The sequence below is a fragment of the Hemitrygon akajei genome, unplaced genomic scaffold, assembly GCF_048418815.1.
Source record: "Hemitrygon akajei unplaced genomic scaffold, sHemAka1.3 Scf000036, whole genome shotgun sequence".
Classification (NCBI taxonomy): domain Eukaryota; kingdom Metazoa; phylum Chordata; class Chondrichthyes; order Myliobatiformes; family Dasyatidae; genus Hemitrygon; species Hemitrygon akajei.
Window position 1 is genome coordinate 4,994,994 of NW_027331922.1, and position 22,891 is coordinate 5,017,884.

Below are 22,891 nucleotides of genomic sequence, written 5' to 3' on the forward strand. Positions count from 1 at the left end.
GATGGGACGATGTGGTGGGAGATTCACCATCTGTCTGACCCCGGGAATGTGGGATGGGACGGTGTGGAGGGAGATTCACCATGTGTTTGACACCGGGACTGTGGGATGGGACGGTGTGAAGGGAGATTCACCATGTGTCTGACCCCGGGAGTGTGTGATGGGACGGTGCGGAGGGAGATTCACTCTGTGTCTGACCCCGGGACTGTGTGATGGGACGGTGTGGAGGGAGATTCACCATGTGTCTGACACCGGGAGTGTGTGATGGGACGGTGTGGAGGGAGATTCACTCTGTGTCTGACACCGGGAGTGTGTGATGGGACGGTGTGAAGGGAGATTCTCTCTGTGTCTGACACCGGGATTGTGTGATGGGACGGTGTGGAGGGAGATTCACTCTGTGTCTGACACCGGGAATGTGTGATCGGACGGTGTGAAGGGACCTTCACCATGTGTCTGACACCGGGACTGTGTGATGGGACGATGTGGTGGGAGATTCACTCTGAGTCTGACACCGGGAATGTGGGATGGGACGATGTGGTGGGAGATTCACTCTGTGTCTGACCCCGGGACTGTGTGATGGGACGGTGTGGAGGGAGATTCACCATGTGTCTGACCCCGGGAGTGTGTGATGGGACGGTGTGGAGGGAGATTCACCATCTGTCTGACCCCGGGACTGTGTGATGGGACGGTGTGGAGGGAGTTTCACTCTGTGTCTGACCCCGGGACTGCGTGATGGGACGGTGAGGAGGGAGATTCACCATGTGTCTGACCCCGGGACTGTGGGATGGGACGGTGTGGAGGGAGATTCACTCTGTGTCTGACCCCGGGAGTGTGTGATGGGACGGTGAGGAGGGAGATTCACCATGTGTCTGACCCCGGGACTGTGTGATGGGACGGTGTGGAGGGAGATTCACTCTGTGTCTGACCCCGGGAGTGTGTGATGGGACGGTGTGGAGGGAGATTCACTCTGTGTCTGACCCCGGGAGTGTGTGATGGGACGGTGAGGAGGGAGATTCACCATGTGTCTGACCCCGGGACTGTGTGATGGGACGGTGTGAAGGGACCTTCACCATGTGTCTGACAACGGGAATGTGTGATGGGACGGTGTGGAGGGAGATTCACTCTGTGTCTGACCCCGGGAGTGTGTGATGGGACGGTGAGGAGGGAGATTCACCATGTGTCTGACCCCGGGACTGTGTGATGGGACTGTGTGAAGGGACCTTCACCATGTGTCTGACACCGGGAATGTGTGATGGGACGGTGTGGAGTGAGATTCACCATCTGTCTGACCCCGGGAGTGTGTGATCGGACGGTGTGGAGAGAGATTCACTCTGTGTCTGACCCCGGGAGTGTGTGATCGGACGGTGTGGAGGGAGATTCTCTCTGTGTCTGACCCCGGGAGTGTTTGATGGGACGGTGTGGAGGGAGATTCACTCTGTGTCTGACCCCGGGAGTGTGTGATGGGACGGTGTGGAGGGAGATTCACTCTGTGTCTGACCCGGGAGTGTGTGATGGGACGGAGTGGATGGAGATTCACCATGTGTCTGACCCCGGGAGTGTGTGATGGGACGATGTGGTGGGAGTTTCACCATCTGTCTGACCCCGGGAGTGTGTGATGGGACGGTGTGGGGGGGGGGAGATTCACTCTGTGTCTGACACCGGGAATGTGGGATGGGACGATGTGGTGGGAGATTCACCATCTGTCTGACCCCGGGACTGTGTGATGGGACGGTGTGAAGGGACCTTCACCATGTGTCTGACCCCGGGTGTGTGTGATGGGACTGTGTGATGGGACGATGTGGTGGGAGATTCACCATCTGTCTGACCCCGGGACTGTGTGATGGGACGGTGTGAAGGGACCTTCACCATGTGTCTGACCCCGGGAGTGTGTGATGGGACGGTGTGAAGGGACCTTCACCATGTGTCTGACATCGGGACTGTGTGATGGGACGGTGTGAAGGGACCTTCACCATGTGTCTGACACCGGGAATGTGTGATGGGACGGTGTGAAGGGACCTTCACCATGTGTCTGACACCGGGAATGTGGGATGGGACGATGTGGTGGGAGATTCACCATGTGTCTGACCCCGGGACTGTGTGATGGGACGGTGTGGAGGGAGATTCACCATGTGTCTGACCCCGGGACTGTGTGATGGGACGGTGTGGAGGGAGATTCACTCTGTGTCTGGCCCAGGGAATGTGGGATGGGACGATGTGGTCGGAGATTCACCATCTGTCTGACCCCGGGACTGTGTGATGGGACGGTGTGGAGGGAGATTCACTCTGTGTCTGACACCGGGAATGTGGGATGGGACGATGTGGTGGGAGATTCACCATCTGTCTGACCCCGGGACTGTGTGATGGGACGGTGTGGAGGCAGATTCACCATGTGTCTGACCCCGGGACTGTGTGATGGGACGGTGTGGAGGGAGATTCACTCTGTGTCTGGCCCAGGGGCTGTGTGATGGGACGGTGTGGAGGCAGATTCACCATGTGTCTGACCCCGGGACTGTGTGATGGGACGGTGTGGAGGGAGATTCACTCTGTGTCTGGCCCAGGGACTGTGTGATGGGACGGTGTGGAGGGAGATTCACCATGTGGCTGACCCTGGGACTGTGTGATGGGACGGTGTGGAGGGAGATTCACTCTGTTTCTGACCCAGGGACTGTGTGATGGGACGGTGTGGAGGGAGATTCACTCTATGTTTGACCCCCGGGAGTGTGTGATGGGACGGCGTGGAGGGAGATTCACTCTGTTTCTGACCCAGGGACTGTGTGATGGGACGGTGTGGAGGGAGATTCACTCTGTGTCTGACCCCGGGAGTGTGTGATGGGACAGTACGGAGGGAGATTCACTCTGTGTCTGACCCCGGGAGTGTGTGATGGGACGGTGTGGAGGGAGCTTTATTCTGTGTCTGACCCCCGGGAGTGCGTGGTGTGACGATGTGAGGGAGCTTCAGCATGTATCTGATCCCGAGAGTGTGTGATGGGACGGTGTGGATGGAGATTCACCATGTGTCTGACCCCGGGAGTGTGTGATGGGACGATGTGGTGGGAGTTTCACCATCTGTCTGACCCCGGGACTGTGTGATGGGACGATGTGGTTAGAGATTCACCATCTGTCTGACCCCGGGACTGTGTGATGGGACGGTGTGAAGGGACCTTCACCATGTGTCTGACCCCGGGAGTGTGTGATGGGACGGTGTGAAGGGACCTTCACCATGTGTCTGACACCGGGACTGTGTGATGGGACGGTGTGAAGGGACCTTCACCATGTGTCTGACACCGGGAATGTGTGATGGGACGGTGTGAAGGGACCTTCACCATGTGTCTGACACCGGGAATGTGGGATGGGACGATGTGGTGGGAGATTCACCATGTGTCTGACACCGGGAATGTGTGATGGGACGGTGTGGAGGGAGATTCACCATGTGTCTGACCCCGGGACTGTGTGATGGGACGGTGTGGAGGGAGATTCACCATGTGTCTGACCCCGGGACTGTGTGATGGGACGGTGTGGAGGGAGATTCACTCTGTGTCTGGCCCAGGGAATGTGGGATGGGACGATGTGGTCGGAGATTCACCATCTGTCTGACCCCGGGACTGTGTGATGGGACGGTGTGGAGGGAGATTCACTCTGTGTCTGACACCGGGAATGTGGGATGGGACGATGTGGTGGGAGATTCACCATCTGTCTGACCCCGGGACTGTGTGATGGGACGGTGTGGAGGGAGATTCACCATGTGTCTGACCCCGGGACTGTGTGATGGGACGGTGTGGAGGGAGATTCACTCTGTGTCTGGCCCAGGGGCTGTGTGATGGGACGGTGTGGAGGCAGATTCACCATGTGTCTGACCCCGGGACTGTGTGATGGGACGGTGTGGAGGGAGATTCACTCTGTGTCTGGCCCAGGGACTGTGTGATGGGACGGTGTGGAGGGAGATTCACCATGTGGCTGACCCTGGGACTGTGTGATGGGACGGTGTGGAGGGAGATTCACTCTGTTTCTGACCCAGGGACTGTGTGATGGGACGGTGTGGAGGTAGATTCACTCTATGTTTGACCCCCGGGAGTGTGTGATGGGACGGCGTGGAGGGAGATTCACTCTGTGTCTGACCCCGGGAGTGTGTGATGGGACAGTACGGAGGGAGATTCACTCTGTGTCTGACCCCGGGAGTGTGTGATGGGACGGTGTGGAGGGAGCTTTATTCTGTGTCTGACCCCCGGGAGTGCGTGGTGTGACGATGTGAGGGAGCTTCAGCATGTATCTGATCCCGAGAGTGTGTGATGGGATAGAGTGGAGCAGGATTCACTCTGTGTCTGACCCCGGGAGTGTGTGATGGGAGGGTTTGGAGGGAGATTCACTTTGTGTTTGACAATAGACAATAGAGAATTGGGGCAGAAGTAGACCGTTCGGTCCTTCGAGCCTGCACCGCCATTCTGAGATCATGGCTGATCTTCTACTATCAATACCCTGTTCCTGATTTTTCCCCATATCCCGTGATTCCCCTATCCATAAGATAGCTATATAGCTCCTTCTTGAAAGCATCCAGAGAATTGGCCTCCACTGCCTTCCGAGGCAGTGCATTCCAAAAGCCCAAAACTCTCTGGGAGGAGAAGTTTTTCCCTAACTCTGTCCTAATTGACCTACCCCTTATTCTCACACCGTGCCCTCTGGTACTGGACTCTCCCTGCATCTTGAACATATTTCCTGCCTCTATCTTGTCCATTCCCTTAATAATCTTATATGTTGCAATCAGATCCCCTGTCAATCTTCTTATTTCCAGCGTGTACAAGCCCAGTCTCTTTACCCTCTCTGCGTAAGACAGTCCGGACATCCCAGGAATTAACCTGGAGAATCTACGCTGCACTTCCTCTCAGCCAGGATGTCCTTCCTTAATCCTGAAGACGAAAACTGTACACAATACTCCAGGTGTGGTCTCACCGGAGCCCTTTACAAATGCAAAAGGATTTTCTTGCTCTTGTACTCAATTCCCTTTCCAATAAAGGCCAACATTACTTTAGCCTTCTTCACGGCCTGCTGCACCTGCTCATTCACAATCAGTGACTGATGAACAAGGACTCCTAGATCTCTTTGTATTACCTGCGTCTCAATATCACCAAGACCAAGGAGATGGTGGTGGACTTTAGGAGATCTAGGCCTCACATGGAGCCAGTGATCATTAATGGAGAATGTGTGGAGCAGGTTAAGACCTACAAGTATCTGGGAGTACAGTTAGACGAGAAGCTAGACTGGACTGCCAACACAGATGCCTTGTGCAGGAAGGCACAGAGTCGACTGTACTTCCTTAGAAGGTTGGCGTCATTCAATGTCTGTAGTGAGATGCTGAAGTTGTTCTATAGGTCAGTTGTGGAGAGCGCCCTCTTCTTTGTGGTGGCGTGTTAGGGAGGCAGCATTAAGAAGAGGGACGCCTCACGTCTTAATAAGCTGGTAAGGAAGGCGGGCTCTGTCGTGGTCACAGAACTGGAGAGTATAACATCGGTAGCAGAGCGAAGGGCGCTGAGTAGGCTACGGTCAATTATGGAAAACCCTGAACATCCTCTACATAGCACCATCCAGAGACAGAGAAGCAGTTTCAGCGACAGGTTACTATCGATGCAATGCTCCTCAGACAGGATGAAGAGATCAATACTCCCCAATGCCATTCGGCTTTACAATTCAACCGCCAGGAGTAAGATATATTAAAGTGCTGGGGTTGATTGTATTTAATGTATTTAAGTAAACTACTTAAGAACTTTTTTAAAAGCTATTAATAATGCTTTTTGAGAGAGTGATTTAGATGCATATCATATTTTTACTGAGTTAAGTATTGTATGTAATTAGTTTTGCTACAACAAGTGTATGGGACATTGGAAAAAAGTGTTGAATTTCCCCATGGGGATGAATAAAGTATCTATCTATCTATCTACTCCCTTACCTAACTCTACAGCGTTCAGATAATAATCTGTCTTCCTGTTCTTACTCCCAAAGTGGATAACCTCACAATTATTCACATTAAACGTCATCTGCCAAGTATCTGCTCAGTCACCCAGCCTGTCCAAGTCACCCTGAATTCTCCTAATATCCTCATCACATGCCACACTGCCACCCAGCTTAGTATCATCAGCAAACTTGCTGATATTCTCAATGCCTTCATCTGAATCGTTGATGTAAGTCGTAAACAGCTGTGTTCCCAACACCGAGCCCTGTGGCACCCCACTGGTCACCACCTGCCATTCAGAGAAACACTCATTCACCGTTACCCTTTGCTTTTTATCTGCCAACCAGTTTTCTATCCATGTCAATATCTTCCTCCCACTGCCATGAGCTCTGATTTTACCCATCAATCCCCTATGTGGGACCTTATCAAATACCTTCTGAAAATCAAGGTACACTTCATCCACTGGATCTCCCTTGTCTAACTTCCTGGTTCCACCCTCGAAAAACTCCAATAGATTAGTCAAGGATGATTTTCCCTTGGTAAATCCATGCTGGCTCGGCCCAATCCTATCACTCCTATCTAGATATGCCATTATTTCATCTTTAATAATGGACTCTAGCATCTTCCCCACTACTGATGTTCGGCTGACAGGACGATAGTTCTCTGTTTTCTCCCATCCTCCTTTCTTAAAAAGTGGGATAACATGAGCCATTCTCCAATCCTCAGGAACTGATCCTGAATCTAAGGAACATTGGAAAATGATTACCAATGCATCCGCAATTTCCAGAGCCACCTCCTTTATTAACCTAGGATGCAGACCATCTGGACCTGGGGATTTGTCAGCCTTCAGTCCCATCAGTCTACTCATCACAGTTTCCTTCCTAATGTCAATCTGTTTCATTTCCTCTGTTACCCTATGTCTTTGGCCCATCCATACATCTGGGAGATTGCTTGTGTCTTCCCTAGTGAAGACGGATCTGAAGTACTCATTAAATTCTTCTGCCATTTCTCTGTTTCCCATAACAATTTCACCCAATTCATTGTTCAAAGGCCCAACATTGTTCTTAACTATCTTCTTTCTCTTCACATATCTAAAAGAGCTTTTGCTATACTCCTTTATATTCCTGGCTAGCTTGCGTTGATATGGTTATATGGTTACATGTGTGTGTGTAACGTCACACTGTCTGACCACAGGGGTGTATGATAGGACGGTGTAGAAGGAGCTCCACTCTGTGTCTGAGCCCCGGGAGTGTGTAGTGGGACATTGTGGAGGGGGTCTCACACTGGGTGTAACCTCTTGAATCCGTAACGCGATAGTGTGGAAGGAAATACCCTGTACGTGATCCCGGTATTCAGTGATGAAAGAGTTTGCATGGAACTGAGCGTGGGAGGGCGTGACGGAACGGAATGCAGGGAGGACTGCGTCCAACCCCGGGAGTGTGTGACGGGACGACGTGGAGGGAGCTTCACTCTGTGTTTGACCCCGGGAGTGTGTGATGGGACGGTGTGGAGGGAGCTTCACTCTGTGTCTGACCCCGGGAGTGCGTGATGGGACCGAGTGGAGGGAGATTCACTCTGTGTCTGACCCCGGGAGTTTGTGATGGGATGCTGCGGAAGGATATTCACTCTGTGCCTGACGCCTGGAGTTTGTGATGGGACGGTGTGGAGGGAGATTCACTCTGTGTCTGACGCCCGGAGTGTGTGATGGGACGGTGCGGAAGGATATTCACTCTGTTTTTGACGCCTGGAGTTTGTGATGGAACTCTGTGAATTGTGCTTCATCCTAAGATAAGCGATGGCATGGTGTGGAAGGACCTTCACTCTATTTCTGTACTGGGTGTGTGTGATGGTGAGGTGATGTTGGACCTTCACTTTGTGTCTGACTCCGGGACTGTACGTTGGGACGGTGCGGAGGGAGATTCACTCTGTCTGACCCCTGGAGAGGATCATGGGACGGTGCGAAGAGAGCTTTACTTTGTGTTAGGCCCCGGGAGTGTTTGAAGGAACGGTGTGGACGAAGCTTTACTGTGTGTCTGACCACTGGAGTGGGTATTGAGATGGTGTGGAGGGAGATTCCTTCTCTGTCTGACTCCGGGACTCTTTGATGGGACGGTTTGGAAGGAGCTTTACTCTATGTATGACACCTTATGTGTATGATGGGAGAGTGTGGAGGGAGATTCACTCTGTGTCTGACCCCAGGAGTGTTTGATGGGAGCGTGTGGAGGGAGCTTCACTCTGTGTCTTACCCCGGGAATGTGTGATGGGACGGTGTAGATGAAGCTACACTTCATCTGAAGCTACACTGACACTGGAGTGAGTAACGGAACAGTGTGGATTGAGCTGCACTGTGTCAAACCCCGGGAGTGTGTGATGGGACGGTGTGGAGTGAGCTTCACTGTGTCTAACTCCGGGAGTGTGTGATGCGACGGTGGGGAGGGAGGTTCACTCTGTGTCTGACCCCGGGAGTGTGTGGTGGGTCGGTGTGGAGGGAGATTCACTCTGTGTTTGACACCGGTCGAGTGTGAGTGGACGGTGTGGAGGGAGATTCACTTTGTGTCTGACCCTGGGAGTGTGTTGGGAAGCTGCGAGGGATTTTCTCTCTGTTTCTGTTGCTGTGGTCTGTGTGATGGGACGTGTGGAGGAAGATGCAATTATATCTGACCCTGGGAGTGTTCGTTCGACGGTGCTCTCACTCTCTCTCTCTCTCTCTCTCTCTCTCTCTCTCTCTCTCTCTCTCTCTCTGTCTCACACACACACACACACACACACACACACACACACACACACACACACACACACACACACACACACACACACACACACACACACACACACCGGTTTCCACACTACCATCCCTTTAGCCGTTGTTCCCCCATCATTTCCAAAGCCACCGCTTTCATTCAGCTCTCCCCCGCACCTTACTTACTGTGGAGGATGTCCAGGAGGCGACTCATTTCCGGGGAAAGGTCAAATTTCAGTCCGGTGAACGTTCACTGCGAGCGGGAGACAGTGGGAAGAGGGAAAGTGGGGTAAAGAGGGAGGGGAGACAAATAGAGTAGGCTGAGTGAGGAGTACAGTGAGATCGAAAGGCAGAGGAGACAGAGAGAGTGGAGCCAAATCGAAGAGCGTTCAAGTCATTTATCGGAGAGAAACAGGGAGATGGGGAGGGCATCATGCATCCCCATGCATCATGGGGATGCATTAGTGAAGGGCACAGAGAGAAAAAAAAACGATGGACAGAAGGCAATGGAGGGTTTTTGTGAGAACTGCTGAACTCAGTCTGCTGGGCTGACGTCACTGCTATTTTTATTTTTGCTGTCTGTATGACGGCCCAGTCAGTGTAACCGCACGCTTTCAATACTTCTCTGAAATACTGAAACCCCCCAGCTTATGTTCTCATGGGCGAAGAGAGTCAATGCTCATACACTGCTCAACGTGTGTTGGTTTCCTGTAAACTTAAATATCTACATGTCCGCTTTCTTTGACAAGTACTACACAGTCTAAAAATTACAATCTATCCTGGATGGTCTGCACCTGGGCTGGACTGGAACCAATGTCCTAGGGGGAGAGTTTGCTCCTGCTGTTCAGGATGCTTTAAACTAATGTGGCAGGGGGATGGGAACAAGTGCAGAGACACAGAGGGTTGTAAAATGACGGTAGAAGCAAAAAATTGTAAGGCGAAAAGTGAAAGTGGCGGGCAGGCAAATCCAGGCCAAGAAGTAAAAAGTGCCACGTTTCAACATAATTGTATAAGGGCTAAGAGAGTTGGAAAAACAAGCCTGAAGGTTTTGTGTGTCAATGCGAGGAGCATTCGTAACAAGTTGGATGAATTGAATGTGCAGATAGTTATTAATGAATATGATATAGTTGGGATCACAGAGACATGGCTCCAGGGTGACCAAAGGTGGGAGCTCAACATCCAGGTATATTCAATATTCAGGAGGGATAGACAGGAAAGAAAAGGAGGTGGGGTAGCATTGCTGGTTAGAGAGGAGATTCACGCAATAGAAAGGAAGGACATTAGCCTGGAGGATGTAGAATCGATATGGGTAGAGCTGCATATCAGTATGGGGCAGAAAACGCTGGTGGGAGTTGTGTACAGGCCACCAAACAGTAGTATTGAGGTTGGGGATGGCATTAAATAGGAAATTAGAAATGCGTGCAATAGAGGAACAGCAGTTATAATGGGTGACTTCAATCTACATATAGATTGGGTGAACCAAATTGGTAAGGGTGCTGAGGAAGAGGTTTTCTTGCAATTTATGCGGGATGGTTTTCTGAACCAACATGTCGAGGAAGCAAAAAGCAGAGAGCAGGCCATTCCAGATTGGGTATTCAGCAATGAGGAAGGGTTAGTTAGCAATCTTGTAGTGCGAGGCCCCTTGGGTAAGAGTGACCATAATATGTTGGAATTCTTTATTAAAATGGAGAGTGACATAGTTAATTCAGAAACAAAGGTTCTGAACTTAAAGAAGGGTAACTTTGAAGGTATGAGACGTGAATTAGCTAAGATAGACTGGCAATTTATACTTAAAGGGTTGACGGTGGATATGCAATGGCAAGAATTTAAAGATCGCTTGGATGAACTACAACAATTGTTCATTCCAGTTTGGCAAAAGAATAAACCAGGGAAGGTAGTGCGCCCGTGGCTGACAAGGGAAATTAGGGATAGTATCAAGTCCAAAGAAGAAACTTATAAATTAGCTAAAAAAAATCGGCACACCTGAAGACTGGGAGAAATTCAGAGACCAACAGAGGACAAGAAAGGGCTTAATTGGGAAAGGGAAAAAAGATTATGAGTGAAAGCTGGCAGGGAACATAAAAACTGACTGTAAAAGCTTTTATAGATACGTGCAAAGAAAAAGATTGGTCATGACAAATGTAGGTTCTTTACGGTCAGAAACAGGTGAATTGATCATAGGGAACAAAGACATGGCAGACCAATTGAATAACTACTTTGGTTCTGTCTTCACTAAGGAGGGCATAAATAATCTTCCGGAAATAGTAAGTGACCGAGGGTCTAGCGAGATGGAGGAACTGAGGGAAATATATGTTAGTAGGGAAGTGGTGTTAGGTAAATTGAAGGGATTAAAGGCAGGTAAATCCCCAGGGCCAGATGGTCTGCATCTCAGAGTGCTTAAGGAAGTAGCCCAAGAAATAGTGGATGCATTAGTGATAATTTTTCAAAAATCCGTAGATTCTGGATTAGTTCCTGAGGATTGGAGGGTGGCTAATGTAACCCCACTTTCTTAAAATAGGAGGGAGAGAGTAACCGGGGAATTATAGACCGGTTAGTCTGACATCGGTGGTGGGGAAAGTGCTGGAGTCGGTTATCAAAGTGGTGATTACTGCACATTTGGAAAGAGGTGAAATCATCGGACAAAGTCAGCATGGATTTGTGAAAGGAAAATCATGCCTGACGAATCTTATAGAATTTTTTGAAGATGTAACTAGTAGAGTCGATGGGGAGAGCCAGTGGATGTGGTATATTTAGATTTTCAAAAGGCTTTTGACAAGGTCCCACACAGGAGATTAGTGTGCAAACTTACAGCACACATTATTGGGGGTATGGTATTGATGTGGATAGAGAATTGGTTGGCAGACAGGAAGCAAAGAGTGAGAGTAAACGGGACGTTTTCAGAATGGCAGGCAGTGACTAGTGGGGTACCGCAAGGCTCAGTGCTGGGACCCCAGTTGTTTACAATATATAATTTTGATTTAGAGGAGGGAATTAAATGCAGCATCTCCAAGTTTGCGGATGACACGAAGCTGGGCGGCAGTGTTAGCTGTGAGGATGATGCTAAGAGGATGCAGGGTGACTTTGATAGGTTAGGTGAGTGGGCAAATTCATGGCAGATGCAATTTAATGTGGATAAATGTGAGGTTATCCACTTTGGTTGCAAGAACAGGAAAACAGATTATTATCTGAACGGTGGCCGATTAGGAAAAGGGGAGATGCAACGAGACCTGGGTGTCATTGTACACCAGTCATTGAAGGTGGGCATGCAGGTACAGCTGGCAGTGAAAAAGGCAAATGGTATGTTGGCATTCAGAGCAAAAGGATTTGAGCACAGGAGCAGGGAGGTTCTACTGCAGTTGTACAAGGCCTTGGTGAGACCGCACCGAGAATATTGTGTGCAGTTTTGGTCCCCTAATGTGTGGAAAGACATTCTTGCCATAGAGGGACTACAGAGAAGGTTAATCAGATTGATTCCTGGGATGGCAGGACTTTCATATGTAGAAAGACTGGATCGACTAGGCTTATACTCACTGAATTTAGAAGATTGAGGGGGATTTTATTGAAACGTATAACATTCTGAAGGAATTGGACAGGCTAGATGCAGGAAGATTGTTTCCGATGTTGGGGAAGTCCAGAACGAGGGCTCACAGTTTAAGGATAAAGAGGAAGTCTTTTAGGACCGAGATGAGGAAAAACTTTTTCACACAGAGAGTGGTGAATCTGTGGAATTCTCTGCCACAGGAAACAGTTGAGGCCTGTTCATTGGCTATATTTAAGAGGAGGTTAGATATGGCCCTTGTGGCTAAAGGGATCAGGGGGTATGGAGACAAAGCAGGTACAGGGTTCTGAGTCGGATGATCAGCCATGATCATACTGAATGGCGGTGCAGGCTCGATGGACCGAATGGCCTACACCTGCATCTATGTTTCTAATGTTTAACGTCTTCTCGGAAGGAGGGGACCCGCTTACTTCGGAGGGAGTTGCGGGTTGACCGGGGCCGTGGTTTCCAGAGTACAGAGGGTCTGAAGCCCCGGCGATAAACAAAGCAAAGAATATGCTGACGTTCAAACCAGGTATCAACTGGAGGTTGGGGTTGTGGAGGGGGATTCGTTTGCAAATCTCTCTGACAATGAAAGTTCTGAATGAGTGACAATATATCAGTCCGTCATTCCCGCTCTGTTCACTCATCATCGGTCACTCTTACCCCTTTTACAATTTTTTTCTCACTCCCTTCTTCTCTTCCTATGTTCCACCAACTCCTATGTTGCATCACCCACAATCGTCCCGTCCCTGCATCTCTCTTCCCTCACTGTAGCGCTTTGTCTCCCCGCTCTCTTCCTTCTCCCCTGCCTGTCGGTTTCTCTGTCTGTCTGCCTGTCTGTCTGTCTGTCTGTCTGTCTGTCTGTCTGTCTGTCTCTCTCTCTCTCTCTCTCTCTCTCTCTCTCTCTCTCTCTCTCTCTCTCTCTCTCTCTCTCTCTCTCCTGCTTTCCCCAGTTAGCTCGCCCTTTGTTTTTCAACTTTCTCCCCTAATTTCTCTTACAGGAATGCACCCTCTCTATTTCGACCCCTCTCTGTCTCAATGCATCCCCTCTTTCTGACCGCAGTATACCACGTCTCTCTTTCCGCCAAACTCTTTCCTTCCCTTCACTCTCGCCGCCCTCTGTTACTCCATACTCTCACTTTCTCCAGCCACTCTCATCGGTCCAGACCAACCCTCTTACACCCTCAATTTCCCTTTACCCCAGGACTTCCTCCTCCTGCTCTCGGCTCCTCTGTTTATCAAATGCTCATCTGGTGTTTGCTTGTCTCGCTGAGCTCAGAGAAGCAGAGGATCCTCGACAGGATGGACGATAGCGAGACTTACATGAATGTGCATCTCGTAAAACCAGACTTACAGTCTCCATCGAAAAGTGAGTGGGGCAGAGACGGAGAGAGTGAGCTTCAGTCTCTTTCTGACACAGGGAGTGTGTGATGGGACGTTGTGGACGCAGATTCCCTCCGTATCTAACCCCGGGATGTGCGATGAGACGGAATGGAGGGAGATTCACTCTGGGTCTGATCCCGGGATGTGTGATGGGACGGTGTGGAGGGAGATTCACTCGGTGTCTGACCCCGGGAGTGTGTGATGGGACGGTGTGGAGGGAGATTCACTCTGTGCTTGAAACCGGGAGTGTGTGATGGGACGGAATGGAGGGAGATTCACTCTGGGTCTGACCCCGGTAGAGTGCGAGGGGCCGGTGTGGAGGGAGACTCACTCTGTGTCTGACCCCGGGAGTGTGTGATGGACAGTATGGAGGGAGATTCACTCTGTGTATGACCCCGGGTGTGTGTGATGGGACGGTGTGGAGGGAGATTCACTCTGTGTCTGACCCCGCGAGTGTGTGATGGGACGGTATGGAGGGAGATTCACTCTGTGTCTGACCCCGGGAGTGTGTGATAGGACGGTGCGGAGGGAGATTTACTCTGTGTCTGACACCGGGAGAGTGTGATGTGACGGTTTGGAGGGGGATACACTCTGTATCTGACCCCGGGAGTGTGGTGGAGTGGGGACGGTGTGGAGGGAGATTAACTCTGTGTCTGACCCCGAGTCTGTGAGGGACGGAATGGAGGGAGATTCACTCTGTGTCTGATCCCGGGAGTGTGTGATGGGACGGTGTGGAGGCAGATTCACTCTGTGTCTGATCCCGGGAGGTGTGATGGGATGGGTGTGGAGGCAGATTCACTCTGTGTCTGATCCCGGGAGTGTGAGATGGGACGGTATGGAGGGAGATTCACTCTGTGTCTGACCCCGGGGAGTGTGTGATGGGACGGTGTGGAGGGAGATTCACTCTGTGTCTGACCCCGGGAGTGTGTGATGGGTTTGTATCTGCTGGATACAAACTGTGTTTTGGGATCTATGTGTCTGGTCCCCGGTCTGTCATTAGGAGGGTGTGTAGGAATTTCTCTGTATGTCTGACAACAGGATTATTTGATGGGACGGTGCAGAGGAAGCTGTGTGGAGGCAGATTCATTCTGTGTGTAACCCGGCGAGTCTGTGTTCGGGACGGTTCGGAGGGCATCTTCACATTACAACGGATAGGGGGGTATTTGTGATAGGCCCGTGTGAATGCCCATTCTGTGCCTGTCTACCGGCGGATGGTAATTGATGGTGCGGAGAGAGAGTCGCTCTTCCTTGGTCCCATATTCGTGAGCAGGCGATGTGACGAAGCAATGTTTTCTAACTGTGATTCAAAGCGTCTGGAAAGAGGAGAATGCATGTGAATCTCGCTCCACTCTATCCCATCCACACCGTCCCAACACACACTCCCGGGTCAGACACAGAGTGAATCTGCCTCCACACCGTCCCATCACACAATCCCGGGGACAAAAACAGAGTGAATCTCCCTTCACACCGTCCCATCACACACTCCCGGGGTCAGACACAGAGTGAATCTCCCTCCACACCGTCCCATTACACACTCCCGGAGTCAGACACAGAGTGAATCTGCCTCAACACCGGTCCAATCACACAATCCCGGGGTCAGACACAGTGTGAATCTGCCTCAACACCGTCCAATCACACAATCCCGGGACAAAAACAGAGTGAATCTCCCTCCACACTGTCCCATCACACTCTCTGGGGATCAGACACAGAGTAAACCCTCTCCAGTGGTATCCCATCACACACCCTCGGGATCAGACACAGCTGTGAATCTCCTTTCACACCGTCCCATCACACACTCCGGTATCCTACACAAAGTGATTCTCCCTCCACTCTAACCCAGCACACACTGCCGGAGTCAAACACAGAGAGAATCTCCCTTAACACCGTCCCAGCACACTCTCCTGGGGTCAGACTCAGATTGAATCTCCCTCAACACCATCCCATCACACACTCCCGGGGTCAAACACAGAGTGAATCTCCCTTAACACCGTCCCAGCACAATCTCCTGGGGTCCAACACAGAGTGAATCTCCCTCCACACCTTCCCATCACACACTCCCGGGTTCAGACAGAGTGAATCTCCCTCCACACCGTCCCATCACTCACTCCTGGGGTCAGTCACAGAGTGAATCTCCCTCCACTCTATCCATCACAAACTCCCTGGTCAGACACGGAGTGAATCTTTCTCCACACCGTCCCATCACATTCTCCCGGATCAGACATTGAGTGAATCTCCCTTCACACCCTCCCATCACACACTCCCGGGGACAAAACCAGAGTGGAAGCTCCCTTCACTCCGTCCCATCACACACTCCCGGGTCAGACTCAGAGTGAATTCCCCTGCGCACCACCTCAGCACACACTCCCGTTGTCAAATACAGAGTGAATCTCCCTTCACTCCGTCCCAGCACACTCAACTGGGATCAGACACAGAGTGAATCTCCCGCACAACCGTCCCATCACACACTCCCGGGGTCAGTCACAGAGTCAATCCCTCCACTCTATCCCATCACAAACTCCCTGGTCAGACACGGAGTGAATTTCCCTCCACACCATCCCAGCACACATTCCCGCGTCAGACTCAGAGTGAAATTCCCTCCACACCGTCCCATCACACACTGCCGGGGGTCAAACACAGAGTGAATCTCCCTTCATTCCGCCCCATGACACACTCCCGGGTTCAGACACAAAGTGAATCTCCTTTCTACACCGTCCCATCTCACACTCTCGGGGTTTTACACAGAGTGAATCTGCCTCCACACCATTGGTGTTATTTCTGCTCACTTCCACCGGATATCGATCTCTCGGTTCTCAAATTTTTCTACCGTTCTGTTTGCACAGGCCGGTCGTTTGGATTCACACCAAGTCCTCCAGTGACTGGACCACTACCACCCCTCCACAGCCCTTCTTCTCCACCCACTTACCTACGGGGTAATAAGCATTAATGGGAGAGAAACAGGGAGATAGTGAGGGGAGAGTGAGGGACGCAGAGAGAGAAAGTGATAGACAGAAGGTGATGGGGGTTTTTTGAGAGAGCTCCAGAACCCCGTCTGTTAGGTTAAGTTCACTGCTATTTTTATTTTTTGCTGTCTGTGGTGACGGCCCAGTCAGTGTGGCCGCACGCTTTCAATACTTCTCTGAATACTGGACAACCCCTCAGCTTATGTTCTCATGGGCGAAGAGAGTCAATAATCAGACACTGCTCAGCGTGTGTTGGTTTCCTGTAAACTTCAAAATCTAAATGTCTGCTTTCTTTAATTAGTACTACACAGTCTAAAAATTACAATCTATTATTCTGACGTCCCTCGGAGGGAGGGGGCTCGGCTTACCTCGGAGGGCTTTGCGGGTTGCCCGGGGCAGTGGTTTCCAGAGCACAGAGGGTCTGAAGCCCCGGCGATAAGCAGAGCAATGGGAGCGCTGACACAAACCAGGAATCAACTGGCGGTTGGGGTTGGGGAGTGGTATTCGTTTGCAAATCTCTCTGACGATGAAGGCTCTCAAACAGTGACAATATACCCGTCCGTCTTTCCGTCACTGTACAGTCATCATCATTCACTCTTCCCCCTCTTCCATTCCTTTCTCTCTCCCTTCTTCTCTTTTTAATGCCCTACCAACTCCCATGTTCCAAATCCCTCAACCGCCCCTTCCCTGCAATCTTCCTCCCTCTCTGTAGCGTTTTCTCTCCTCCCTCTCTTCCTTCGCCTCTCCGTCCGTCTCTCCCTCACTCTCCCCTCTTTTTCCTCTCTCTCTCTATCTCTCTCTCTCTCTTAAAATCTCTCTCCCTCTCTTTCTCTCTCTCTCTCTCTCTCTCTCTCTCTCTCTCTCTCTCTCTCTCTCTCTCTCTCTCTCTCTGTCTCTCGCTCTCTCCCTCTCTCCCCATCTCTCTCTCTCTTTCTCTCTCTCCCTCTCTCTCTCCCCTCTCTCTCCTCTCTCTCTCTCTCTTGTCTGTCTGTCTGTGTCCTCTCTCTCTCTCTCTCTCTCCTCTCTCTCTCTCTCTCTCTCCTCCCCCTCTCTCTCTCTCTCTCTCTCTCTCTCCTCTCTTCTCTCTCTCTCTCTCTCTCTCTCTCTCTCTCTCCCCTGCTTTTCCCCAGTTTTGCCCTAATTTGTCTGCAGATCCACCCTCTCTATTTCGAAACTCTCTGTCCCTACATCCTCCCTTTCTGACACCAGTATACCAGTCACTCTTTCCGCCATGGTCTGTCCTGCCGCTCACTCTCGCCTCCCTTTGTTTTTCTCCACTATCACTGCTCTTCCTCCAGCCACTCTCATCGGTTCAGACCAACCCCTCTCAAACCCTCAATCTCCCTCTTCCTCAGCACCTCCTCCCCCAGCTCTCGGCTCCTCTCTTTATCAGCTGCTCATCCGCTGTGTTGTTGAGCTCAGCTGAGGACTCAGAGGATCCTCGACTGGATGGTCGACAGCGAGACTTACATGAATGTGCAGCCGTAAAACCGGACTGACCCCGGGAGTATGTGAAGGGACGGTGTAGAGTGAACTTCACTCTGTGACCGATCCATGGGGGTGTGTGGAGGGCGAATCCCTCTCTTCTGAACGACGGAGAGGGTAAAGGAACGGTGTGGATGGTGCTTCACACTGTGTCTGACCCCGGGAATGTGTGATGTGACGGAGTGGAAGGGAGGGTTTCACTCTGTGTCTGACTCCGGGAATGTGTGAAGGGACTGAGTGAAGTGGAGCTTCAATCTGTGGTTGGACACAGATGTGGCGGTAAGGAGGGAGCTTCGCCTTGCATCTTATCCCGAGAGTAAGCGATGGAATGGTTTAGAGGGAGGTTCGCTCTGTGTCTGAACCGGAGAGTGTGTGATCGGACGGTGTGGAGGGAGATTCAATCTGTGTCTGCCCCCGGGAGTGTGTGATGGGTCGGGTGTGGAGTGAGCTGCTCTCTGTGTCTGACTTCTGTATTGTATGATGGGACTGTGTGGAGGGAGATCACTCTCTTTCTGACCGAGGGCGTGTGTAAGGGCTGGTGTGATGGCGCTTCACTCTGTGTCTGACTCCGGGAATGTGTGATGTGAGAGTTCGGAGGGATTTTCACTCATCTTCTGACCCCGGGATTGTGATGGGGACCGGTGTGGAGGGAGATTCCATCAAAATAGAGATTCACTCTCTGTCAGACCCCGGGAGTGTGTGATGGGACGGTCCGGAGGGAAATGACAAGTTTGACGGTAGAAATGAGAGGCCACACTGCGCAGCAGTTCAGCCTGTTGAACGCGATCTGTTTAAAAAGGGCAAAGATCATGCAGAAGTTTTAAATTCGGAGCAAGAAGGCAGCGGGAGAGCACCTAAGGTTTTCCAGCGGGAAGACATTTTGAGTTGTCGGCGGAAGAAAGTGGCCAGACTGTGCAGGCGCGTGACGTCAGACAGTTGAGTGCGAACGGTATAAAGGGGAAGGCAGCCGTATCCAGCGGGACAGCGTTGGGAGCGGGGCAGCAGAGTGAAAGGGCTTTGTCTCCATGGCCTTCGGAGGTAACGGGAAGAGTTGATCGCAGTCAACAACTCTGTATTCACACCGCCCGTCTCTCCCTCACGCTCTCTCTTCTCTCATAACTGTCACTCTTTAACTCCCTTGCTCTCTCGCTCCCTTTGTCTCGCAACCCTCTCCCCAAATTTCTCCTCCCCAATGCCCACACTAACCTTCTCTTTCGCTATCCCTCTCACCAGTATCACTCCCCTTCAGACATAACCTCGCTCTCTTTACTCCGCCCCTCTAAATGTATTTCCACTTTCTCGCCCCCATTCACTCCCATTTTCTCGCCCATCGCTCCATTTCACTCCTCACTCCGTTTATCCTTTTCATCCTCACTCTCCTGTTCTGTCTCCTCGGCTCTTTCCCCTTACTTCCAACGCTCTCTCACTTCCATCCCTACCTCTCAGCCTTCTCTTCCGCACTCTATTTTCTTGTCTCTCTGCCATCACCCCTCCCCCATTCTTACCGGTCTCTCCTCCTTCTATTTCTCTCTCTCTCTCATTGTCTCACTGTCTTTCCCCAGACCGTCAGACCTCCACCGACTCAGAGCTGAACTTTGGGAAAGACGAACCCCTCGTCTTTGAGGTTGAGGATCCCTTCCATTGCCTCGGGACCCGGCGAGATGAGAGACTCTGCACAAACAGGTCAGAGTTCACAGTAGCGGCGCCATTCTGAAGGGGTCACGTGTCAAACTCCCAAGTGACCATGTTTCTAATGTATCTGCCTCGACCACTACCTCTGGCAGCTTGTGGTATGGGGAGAAGAGCGAGGTGCTCTATTTTGCTAGGTCTAATATCGAGGTGAATATAGTGCTAATGGTAGCACTCTTGGCAGATTCTTGTAACAGGCTGAGATCTCTCTGCAGATTGTTCCTCTGAATCCCCAGGACTGTTAGTGGTCGATAAGTGTCTACTGAGCGAGTTCTTACCTCATTCCTCAGATCCGCCCGTAAAGCCTCACCTGGACGAGTTCTCCAGACTCACCTGACTGAGCATCGCCGTGATAGTTTCCTTGTCCAGTAAAGCTGTCCGTCGCCCTTCAATTACTCACGCATTAATCCGACTAAAACAGCCCGACACCCGGGAATACTGAGCGAACGGTCCTGCCCGCCTGCAACCAACTCTCACGCCTGGCTGTAATATCATGCTTCCAGGCGTTGGCCCCTGCCCTGAGCTGGTCAACCTTCTGTACATACTTCCTACTTTGAAACGGAAGCTGCTCAGACATGAGTCCCAGCAGACTCAACATTCTGCTTCCCCAACTTTGTCTGAGGTCTGTTCCAACAACCACTCCACTATCTGTTCAGGCGTTCTGTCCTTCATCCCCCTGTTAGTGGTAGAGGGAGATAGAGGGAGTGATGAGAGAGAATGAGAAAGTGGGTAGAGAGAGGGCAGAGACAGTGAAAGGGTAGGGTAGAGTGAGAGAGAGGTTAGAGAATAGAGAGAGTGGGGGAATGAAAGAGAAAGTGTGTGGATAGGAAGAGGCGGTGTAGAGAGGAGAAGGCAGAGAGAAGGGAGAGGAAGAGTGGAGGTGGAGAGAGAAGGGTAGAAAGAGAGAGTGGGACAGAGAATAGTAGAGAGAGAGTGAGAGCGAGAGAGACAGAGAGAGGGAGATAGAAAGGTGCAGAGAAGGAAAGAGCAGGGTACAGAGAGAGTCTGTGGGAATAGAGAGGTGTGTGGGGTGAAGAGAGAGCGGGTGAACAGAATAAGGGAGAGTGTAGAATTACTGAAAAGAGACGGCAGAGTGAGGAAAATTGGGGTCTCGAAAGAGAGAGGAGGAGGTAAGTGTAGGGGTAGAGAGAGGGAGAGTAGCAGAGAGAAAGTATGGAGGTAGACAGTGAGGGTGGGGGTAGAGAGACGGAGATTGAGATATAGTGATGGCAGACGGAGAGTGCGTGTAAAGGGAGAGAGAGAGCGCATGTGTGGCTGTTACAGAGAGAGAGTGTGTGAAGGCAAAGAGTGGCTGTGGACGGCTCATATTCTGCAAGGAGGCCCTTGTCCAGTGGGGGGCCTCAGCGGTCTGTTCTCGGACCCTTACTGTTCGTGATTTGTATACATGACCTAGATGAGGAAGTGGATGGATGGGTTAGTCAGTTTGATGATGAAACAAAGTTTGGCAGTGTTGTGGAGAAATGTAGAGTGCTGTTAGAGTTTACAGCAGGACAATGATTGGATGCAAAACTGGCCGGAGACGTAGCAGATGGAGTTCAAACCAGATACGTGTGAAGTGCATCAGTTTGATCGGTCAATAATATGGCAGGATATAGTAATAATGGTGAGAATCCTGGCCCTGTGGAGGATCGGAGAGATCTTTGGGTCGGAGTCCAGAGGACGCTCAAAGCTGCTGCGCAGGTTGACTCTGTGGTTATGAAGGCGTACGGGGTATTGGCCTTCATCAATCCTGGATTCAAATTAGAGCCGAGAGGTAATGTTGCAGCTATATATGCCCCTGACCAGAACCCACTTGGAGTAATGTGCCCAATTCTGGTCGCCAACGGGAAGGATGTGGAAGCCATTGGAAGGGTGCAGCGAATATTTACAATGATGTTTCCTCGATTCGGGAGCATGCCTTATGATAATTGGTTGAGTGAACTCGGCCATTTCTCCTTGCAGCGACGGAGGATGAGAGGTGACCTGACTGAGGTGGAAACGATGATAAGAGGCATTAATCGTGTGGATAGTCAGAGGCTTCTATTCCCCCAGGAAAATGGACACGGGTTTAAAGAGCTGGAGAGTAGGTAGAGATGAGATGTCAGGGGTATGTTTTTTTTTACTCAGAGAGTGGATAGTGCGTGGGAATGGCTGCCAGCAACGGTGGTGGAGGCGGATAAGATTGGGTATTTTAAGAAGCTTTTAGATACGTACATGGAGCTTAGTGAAGGGCTCTCGGTAAGCCAAGTAATTTCTAAAAGAGGGACATGTTCGGCACAACTCTGTGGGCCGAAGAGCCTGTATTGTGCTGTAGGTTCTCTATGTTTCTATGAAAACTGCGCAACTCAGAACATGGGTCCCAGCAACATACCATCCAGGACTCTCGTTCTCTCCACAGAGGCTCCGTTTGTTACCCATATTAACGAATCCCCTGTCAGGGCAGCTCGCCTCCCCTCTCCCTCACATTCCCTTCTGAGCCTCAGAACATTAAACAGAGACACCAAACTGCTATCAGCAACTACCACCACAAACACACACACACACACACACACACACACACACACACACACACACACACACACACACACACACACACACACACACACACACACACACACACACACTCACAAAACTGCATCCGAAGTGTGTGGTTGTGTATTGTGTGTAAGGGGGGTGTGTTCGGGTTGAAGCCGAAATGGGAATATATTGCTGGTGATATAGTGGACACTAGAGGGAGTGTTGTCCACGCAGAGCTGTGGAGAGATTCCGAACCGTGATGTCAATATCCTGTGGAAAGGGGGAGACGTGACAACAGGCATCAACTTTCCCCTTCCTCCTCACACATCCCTCTGATCAAAGAGAAGGGGGGGGGGTGTAGCGGAGTGAGGTACAGATATACAGAGGGGAGTAGGGGAGGTATGGGACGGAAATGGGTTTAGGGTATAGGGCAGGGCGGGGTGCTGCATACGAAGAAGAGTATGGGGGAATGAATAGGGTTCGGAGACATGGAGGTTTGTAAGGGAGGGAAGAGTGAAGGTGACGGGAGGGGTCCCTCTATTCACACTGTGTATTCCCCAGCCTTGTACACCAAAATCCCTCTCTCTTTCAACACTTCCCACTGTTCACAATCCAGGTCGTTCCTGGATACAACAAAT

At 51.0% G+C, this 22,891-nt stretch overlaps 1 long non-coding RNA gene across 1 annotated transcript in view; it reads right to left on the minus strand.

Annotated features, from left to right (window-relative positions):
• Positions 1–22,891, minus strand: part of LOC140720088 (uncharacterized) — a 78,941-nt gene that overhangs the window by 51,459 nt on the left and 4,591 nt on the right. The window lies entirely within an intron of this gene.